This window comes from Parasteatoda tepidariorum, chromosome 9 (genome assembly GCF_043381705.1).
Source record: "Parasteatoda tepidariorum isolate YZ-2023 chromosome 9, CAS_Ptep_4.0, whole genome shotgun sequence".
Classification (NCBI taxonomy): Eukaryota; Metazoa; Arthropoda; class Arachnida; order Araneae; family Theridiidae; genus Parasteatoda; species Parasteatoda tepidariorum.
In genome coordinates this window covers 52,231,968-52,241,145 of record NC_092212.1, presented here as the reverse complement: position 1 = coordinate 52,241,145, position 9,178 = coordinate 52,231,968, and the positions used below count along the sequence as shown (strand labels likewise).

At 26.7% G+C, this 9,178-nt stretch overlaps 2 protein-coding genes across 5 annotated transcripts in view; one reads left to right on the top strand and one right to left on the bottom strand.

Annotated features, from left to right (window-relative positions):
* LOC107442501 (angiopoietin-1-like) overlaps positions 1-9,178 on the bottom strand; it is a 79,119-nt gene that overhangs the window by 22,414 nt on the left and 47,527 nt on the right. The window lies entirely within an intron of this gene.
* The window catches only part of LOC107442502 (E3 ubiquitin-protein ligase ctrip), a 37,672-nt gene continuing 30,372 nt past the window's right edge, over positions 1,879-9,178 (top strand). Inside the window, exons 1-2 of one of the 4 annotated variants that reach the window (XM_043051241.2) lie at positions 1,882-2,001; positions 8,104-8,263. The gene's annotated coding sequence lies outside the window, so the exon portion shown is untranslated. Of the gene's footprint in view, positions 2,002-2,128; positions 2,348-8,103; positions 8,264-9,178 lie in introns of those variants that run through there. The other 3 variants (XM_016056084.3, XM_016056086.4, XM_071185090.1) reach the window with 3 other exon arrangements.

Genomic DNA, 9,178 nt, shown 5'->3' with positions numbered 1-9,178 from the left:
TTTTTTTTTTTTTTCGCGTAGCATCAACGGGATTTTGTAAGAGCCTCCAATTAATTTAATCGACTACTCGTAATTTCTATCTGCGCAAAGCTCTAAATTTTCTTTTATAATTGCAAGAGGAGCTTCGGTTCATGCCCGCTAACCAACGGTGAGTCATGTGCAATTCCTTCAGATTTAGCTTCTCATTCTTTTCTACAAAGTTCTTTTTAATACCTAAATTTTTATGTCTCAATATTTCTTTTATATTTCATTTTAATTACATTAAAAGCTTCGCTCTTGTTTATCAATCCTCGGAGCTTAACATTCTAATTATTCCAAAAAATTTGAAATTAAAACAAAGTAAGACGCTTTGGCCTTAATTTGACTTGTATTTTCTTAAAAAAATAAGAGAAAATGATTCTTCGTAATTATGCCGACTGGTCAAGCAAAATTTGCCGAATAGTTAAAATGTTTCGGAGTCACAGCTACATACCATCCGAACGACCATGTGCGTGATCGCATATGCGAATCGCTTATATAATGAGAATGCTTCATTATAATTTATATTAATTTTATTCTTATGACAACCGGTCCCGCAGTAGACTGATCGTTAAGACACGGTTCCCAGCAGATCACCGAAGTCAAGCATCACTGGCTACGGTCAGTGTGCGGGTGGGTGACCACTTGGATCAGTCTGCGTAGGGACCGAGGGTGTGCGGTATTGGTCCTCGTTAAACTGTGCTACCGTAAAGTGCTCGACTTCGCGCGCAGGTCGTCGGGCTACTGAAGCGGGGGTGCCATCCCTTCCGCAGAGGATCAAAATTGTGATGGCATGTCTTCGGATCATCCTCCGGGATGTTTTCCATACCGTCGCCAATAGCCCATTGTTCAGCTCTAGTGCGACGTAAAGTAACAACAACAACAACTTATGACAACCAATGAAACTACTGTTTCGTCAGAAAAAGCTGAATCATACCATGTGACTTTACCATCCAATATGAATGTGGGGGGTGGGGTTATCGACCATGCCAACCGTCATCTATCAAAAGATACCTCGTGATTGAATCGAGTTAGCATGTTTTATATACCAGTGAATTGATGTTTAATATTCGTAGTGGTAGTTACGCCACAATGAATACCCGAGCCAGTCATCATGTTCACATGATTTGTATGTATGCCGTTACATAAATTAGTATAATTTTTTATACTAATTTTTAATTAATAAGATGATTTATCAAATACATAAACAAATCTAAAGCAAAAAGTTATCAATTAAAAATTATCCGTTGCCAACGTTAGGTTGACCCTAGAGAGCACTCTAGTTGACCCTAGTACAGGCACTCTAGTTGACCCTTGTGAACAGGAAATCTGGTTGCTAAGGCACTGGTGTGACAAAATAAATTTTTAACGAAATAAATTTTTCACCATTTTGAATAATGGATTAATTAAGATCATTCTTTTCGTACAATTTGTTAATAACTATTCATATTGCATGTTAATTATGCCAAAGAAATCATACGGAAACTAGGATGTGTTTCAGTGACGTCATAGTTTGAAATCTAGGGGAAGAATTGTTTATAATACTCGAAATCTATAAACGTTCAATTCAAAGCTCCAAAAAAGTCTATAATAAGAGAAAAAAATTATTTATTTGCACATTAAAGTGATAATTTCGACTTCTTTGAAAGAATATACTTGTAATCGTATCGTTTCTAATCCAGTTTTGTACCACTACATTGTCAACTTATTAAAATTTATCAAAAACAGCGAATTTAGTTTGAAAAAGGTAAATTCGTGCATTATTGTTCATTCTGAAATTAATTCTTTTTAAATTGATTTGTTTTAACTATCCTGAACGGTAAATTAACTGTTAAGAATTTTGTTTTCGTGAACTTCTTTTTTAGTTAAAGGAGAATCTGGCAACAGGATTGCTTGATATTTATTTTCTTTGTAATAGTAGAGTGGGTTGATGACTAGCGATTGTCGTTTGTGGTGTGAGTTCTGAAAGTTGTTTTTGTTTATGTAAGTTTATCTTTAAATAAATTTTACAATTCGCAGTATTAATTTAATTTATAAATGCTAAACTTCTTATTTGTGTATTATTTCCTTTCTTATTGAGGCTATGATTGATTGATTGTTATGTTAGTTTCCTGCAGGAAAGATTACCAGTCTGATTACAACATATTGCTTTAAATAATTACGATCTCCGAAAATAAGTTAATTTTTTTTAATAATATAGTCGAGTTATTATTTTTATCTGTATCTAGGCATTATTTTGCTTATCTGATTAATTGCATTTGTGTTCCTTCACTGAAAAAATTGTATTGATTTAAATGTAGGGTTACTGATTGACAGAGCACTTATGAAGGCAAGTAAATTTTGCTGATATAAAGTTGTAATTTTCGTTAAATAAAACTATGAAATTCTGTTTCAAAGCTAAGGTAGTGTTTTTAAAGAGTTGCATGGGTAATGTGTTGAATAAATTCCTTTTAAGTAAATAAGAATTTTAAATGCGTCAATAATATTCCGCATTGTAAATAGTAGTGTTAGTAAGCAGCTTTTTGTTTATGAAATTTCTGTAACTCTGTGTAAAATAATTATTTGAATCATATTTAGGAGATTTGATTCTGAAGTCTGCTTTATTTAAATATTTCTTATCAATTTTTTACTCGTTATTGGAATTTCTTTTGTGTTTTATCGACCGATGATTGTAAATGATCAATCTTAAATAGAATAATTTAATTTTTTTATTAGTATCGTACAATTTTGTTAACTTTAATGATTGTATTAAATTAGTAGTTCAGACATTTTATATACTTCATCTGAATTCCAGTCTTAAATACAATAAAGCTCACTATTATCCTCAAACTTTGTTTTAAAATGTCTTATAATTGGGTACAAATATTCAAAATAAATGTTTATTTGACTTAACTACTACTATTTTCATAAATCTAATGAATTGTTGCATATTACCTAAATATTACTCATATTTACCCTTTCATAGCTGACTTGTTTAGGATTAGACTACATATTTTATGCGGAATAAAAAATTAGTATTTAGATAAATAACAGTACTATTCTGTTTCAAGTTGGTTCTTAAAGCCTATTACCACCTTATCTGTAGTATCTTTTATATCAATTAATCATCTCTATTGTTAATATAACAGGTCAAAGATTTATGCCCTTCCTAAAATTTTTTTTTATCCCTCTAACAAATTTTAAGTAACAGTTATTTGTTAACAGGACAAATAATTAATGTCCCTGTAAATTATTATCTGACACACATAAAGGTTTGTATTGATTTTTACTATACTATGTAATTAGGTTATGCAACATTAAATTCTACATTATGTATTTCAAAAAAAAAAATATTCTGCAGGAAATTTATTACTGGAGCTGCAAAGTATTGGATAATTTGTAAAATAAATATAATCTTTGATTAAATTGATGGTGAGAAAAACAATTGGATTACTATATAATATGAAAAATATTCAAAGTAAGTTTTGATTTGGCTAATCAATTACTGTTCAGTTATATATACCTTATCTAATGAATTGTTAATCAATAACTTAAATTATTTATCCAGCTTAATAACTTTAAGCTATTTAGAGTTAATTATTGTTATTAAAAACAATATTATTCAACTTATTTCTATGATCATTTTTATATAATCTATTCCTAAATCCATTATAGGTGTTAAATTAGTGTACAATTTCTACAAGTTTAGTTTGTAATGAAATTTAAAACTATTAATAATGAAAATGTATAACACATTTGCAATTATCTTCAAACTGACGTGAGCATTATCATTTAGTTCACTGTATAAATTAAATTAATATATTCTTTTTTGTTATATTTCTGTTAAGAAATTTTTTTTATTTAGTTCATTGAAACTTAATCATTAATCTCAGCTTTCTCATTTTTGCAGTTTCCTCATTCTTAAGTTTTTCCAAAAATGTGTTCAAAAGTGACAATAACAATAAAGTTTCAAAATTTATATAATTAAAATTGGACTACTATTCTCAACATTAAATTTTAGAACCAACTAACTGGTAATAAAGCTACATCTGTCTATAATGTAAACATTTCTATGAATATGTGGCTTTATTTAGGTCAAGATTCAATTAAAAAACTGCAGTTAAATTGAAAATATTTTCCACTATTCTTTCTTCAAAAATCTTCATAACACACATACATAATTGAAATTTCTAATTATTCTATTTTTCTAAATCAAATTCAATATAAATTAAAGAAAATAGAACTATTTGTTATTAAAAAAATAACATTAAGACTCATCTAAAGATTAATTTTAGTTGAAAACAATTATGTCAGACATTTCAGGGACATCATCAAAATTCTCTAAAAAATGTGTTTTTCGATATCAATTCAGTAAAGTTGCAAGTTTAAAACAAAACTACATTAAAAAAGTATTTTTTTAAAAATAGCTGAGAACAATTATGTCGGACATTTCAGAGACATCATCAAAATTCTCTTAAAAATCTGTTTTTTGATATCAATTCAGTAAAGTTGCAAGTTTAAAACAAAACTACATTAAAAAAGTATTTTTTTAAAAATAGCTGAGAACAATTATGTCGGACATTTCAGAGACATCATCAAAATTCTCTTAAAAATCTGTTTTTTGATATCAATTCAGTAAAGTTGCAAGTTTAAAACAAAACTACATTAAAAAAGTATTTTTTTAAAAATAGCTGAGAACAATTATGTCGGACATTTCAGAGACATCATCAAAATTCTCTTAAAAATCTGTTTTTTGATATCAATTCAGTAAAGTTGCAAGTTTAAAACAAAACTACATTAAAAAAGTATTTTTTTAAAAATAGCTGAGAACAATTATGTCGNACAAAAAAGTTTCAAAAATTATATAATTAAAATTAGACTACTATTCTCAACATTAAATTTTAAAACCAACCAACTGGTAATAAAGCTACATCTGTCTATAATTTAAACATTTCTATGAATATGTGGTTTTATTTAGGTCAAGATTCAATTAAAAAAATGCAGTTATATTGAAAATATTTTCCACTATTTCTTTCTTCAAAAATCTTCATAACATACATACTTAATTAAAATTTCTTATTATTCTATTTTTTAAAATCAAATTCAATATAAATTAAAGAAAATAGAACAATTTGTTATTAAAAAATAAAAAATAACATTGAGACCCATCTAAAGATTAATTTTAGCCGAAAGCAATTATGTCAGACATTTCAGACATCATCAAAATTCTCTTAAAAATGTGTTTTTCGATATCAATACGGTAAAGTTGCAAGTGTAAAACAACTACATTAAAAAAAGATTTTTAAAAAAAATAAATAAAGGGCTGCTAAATTTAAAATAATATATGCTAAATTTAAAATTTTCAAAAACTGAATTCAACGCAAGGAATTTAAATAGACTTCAATATATTTCTACACTTCAAAAATTTGATATTTATGTCTCTGCAAAACATTCAAGACAATATGTGAGCTTAGTCATTAGTGAAAGTTTTNATACGGTAAAGTTGATAGTGTATAACAACTACATTAAAAAAGGATTTATATATAAAAAAAAATAAAGCTCATATGCTAAATATAAAATGTTCAAAAAATGAATTCAACGCAAGGAATTTAAATAGACTTCAATATATTTCTACACTTCAAAAATTTGATATTTATGTCTCTGCAAAACATTCAAGACAATATGTGAGCTTAGTCATTAGTAAAAGTTTTCATCCTTATGATTAACTTCCCTCTTTTTTTAGCAAACTTTAAAACAGAGTAAAATGACGAAAAGGAAAATTATAAAATTAAACAGAAGATAAAGTCCATAACTCTGAACTGAGACTCTTTTCTTCATCTTTCATAGGATGCATTAGAATTCTATTAATTTGTGAATATTATTGAAAAACTGGCTGTCATTTGTTAGTTAGGTATTCACTTTTAGCAAAACATTTTAAAACATGTTGCTACGTATTATCTACTAATGAAAAGTTAACAATTCAAAAAATTCTAAAACAAAATTAAATTATTTGTTTTAATTTTTTTCTCAAGCTATCATAAGTTAGTTCTCAATATATTTATTTATATATTTGAACAGATTTTTATTTTCAAATACAAATCTGATTTTTTTTTTTTTTTTCATTTCTTTCAGAGTTCACAAGGTTTAGGACAGAATAGACTGTCCTGTCCAAAACCCTTTTATTCAAGTTGTGTCACAATTCATTATTATATTTAATATTGCGTTATTTATCCTTATGCAGAACAATAATTTTTCAGTATTAAAAGCATATTTATTCATATTTAAAGGTATTCACTTTTGTTGTTCAATGAATTGTGGAGCTTCAAAAGTTATTAATCTTTTCCTATTATATTATAATATTTTCCTTTAATAAGTTAAAGCAAATTGTAGAAAAAGTAACAAATATTATTAATATTTGTAACTATCATGTGTACAATGGTTAAACATATAGAATTTTTGCCTTTTACCAATGTTCAAGGTTTTGGACAGTTTTAGTCAGTTTAGGACAATTTTAAGACTGTAAAACCCACCTATCCTCTCCTAAACCCCAAGCAACATTTCTTTATTAACTTAGGGGTCCATTTTTTTAAAAATTTTATGTTTTTTTTTTTTTTAAATATAAGCCTTTAGAATTTTTGCAACTTATAGTCTGGACAAGAGGACAATAATTATTATATATGTTCTTAAGTTTTAGCCACTTTTATACATTTAAAAAAAAAAAAATTTCCCATAACCAGTTTTAGTTAAGTAGAAACTAGTTTCAGTAATATGCCTGCAGATAAAAATTAAGATAAAGGGAGAAAAATAGTTTATATCCATTTTTCACAAAAAGATGGCACATGTTGTGCATTTTGAGAACTATTAAGTTTTCACAAATCAAAAATTTAGAAAATAGGTTCTGTCCGAAAGTTATTCCACAGTGAAAAGCGGCCACTGCTAGGTAAAGCATTTCCTGTCCACTCATGGATAAAAGAACAAAAGAAGGATAGTCACAAGACTAGTGAGGAACTATTGATTGGGGTGGAATTTTGAGGGAAAAAAAACAGTTTTTGTCAAACCAGATTTTCAAATTCTATTTTTATTTTCATGATTTCAATCCTATGTTTGCTACTAAAAATTCTCAAACCTAGAAATTCATTTTTAAAAAAAAATTAGAAGAAATTTTAAAAAATTTCATTAAAAAAAATTTTTTTTATCAGCTTTTATGGACAAAACCAATTTTTCTCCCTTTTGTCTTCAAATATGAACATAACTTATTTATGTAAGATGTTGCTTTTTTACATTATTATTTTAGATAGTGACTTAAGTTATGATAGTATTCAAATTATTTTTATTGAAACATAATTATAATGTATGTTAAAGTGTAGGTCTAAAATATTAGAAAAAATATCACATTCTTACTGTAATGTCATTATTAGGCATTGCATATTTCCTAACTTTAAAACTTCTTTAATTTTGTTTACTTTAATTTTTTTAATCATTCTTAATCCAATTATAATTAAAACAATTATTTAATTTTTATTACATTTCCTAAAAAGCGATTGTAAATATTTTACTCTCTTCGTAACAATCAATGCATGTAATTGTCTTATAAAAATGCATCTCTTCCTCTCAATTAAAAGGACATGCTGCTTATTGTTTTGTTCAAATAGCCATATGTTATATTGTTCATATGGGCATGTTTGTTTAACTTTAAAAATACTTCGTAATAAATCAAGTTTTTGTTCAAATAATCTATTGAGTAACCCTTCTTTCACAAGAGATGCAAATGTACTAGAAATCAGCACTACTATAACAACCAATTCTTTCTTCCATAGAACAGGGATTAGTTCCTCCACACTTTCTCTAGAAAGCTTTCAGAACAATATGTTAATTATAATTTTAATAATAAGTCTCAAAGACTGCAATGGTTCAGATGTTTTTCAGTTTTATCCACTTTGGTACATTTTGAAACAAATTTACTTTTTGTCCCAAAACCAGTTAAATTTTTGATTTATTATTATTTTTGCGATTAAATTGTTATAGTATTCTAAGAATTTTTGTTAAAAATAACTTCATAACTGTCACAAATAAAGATATTTAACATTTTTATTTGATTTCATACAGAGTTCTCCCCAGGAATAAAAAAGAGCATGGGGCTTTTTTATCATCTAATAACTGAATTTGATCCTTGACAACTATTTTATGTGTATATTCAAGGGCCTGTCCACTAGCCTGTTTACTACTGTTTAGCGGTACCTTCACAAATTCGACTTTAGGAAAAACGGTAGTTTCACAAAATATCACAAAATACTTTTTCTTAAAATTTTATTTTTGTATCCCATAAGAAACGATAAATACATATTTTTGTGTGGATTTTTTATTATAATTTATAATTTTCTCAAATTTTGTCTTAAATGTTCACAAAATAGGTACCTGCCAGAAAAACCTAGTCAGACCCCTAATATTTCAAAAATTAATTTTCACTCATTATCTAAATAAGAGAAACATTTGTAGTTTAGTTTATAAATAATAATTAAAGGCATACTAAGAGACCATCTCTGCATAATTTTTTTTCAAATAAAAGTAAACTAAAAAAATCATTTTTTGATAAACAGCTTATGAGATTTTTCTATAATTTATACTGAAAATTATTAGAAAATAAACATTTAAAAGTGGCTATTTTTTTATTTTTAACAAAAGGTATTTAAAAATAATTTTGAAATCACTTAAGAAATTTATTAATATACCCCCTTGAAAGAAAAGAGAAACTTACAAAAATTTAACCTGTTGAGAATAATCCTAACCAAGTAAATATCTGTTATAGTAATCAGAATGAAACCTATAAACACAAATAAATTTGTGTGTAATTATTGTTTTAACAGTTAACTAATTTTTCTTTAAAATGAAATATGAATGTAAAGGCAGTGTACTTAAGGTATGACAGCTTAGTTTTACAAAAATGGTGTGTTTATAGAAATCATGGGGCAGGTGGAATATGCCACTCTTCTAAAAACGATTATGGCAAACACTGTTGTATAGTTAGGTTAATGGTATGCTTATTATTTTGCACTTTGAACTGAGATCTCTAATAAGTATTGATTTACTAATGGCTGTTTCAAATTTTTTTGTTTAATTTCAATTTTTTGTTGGTATTACTTAGAAAACTGATGTCTATTTGGTGAATTATGAAAATGATCTT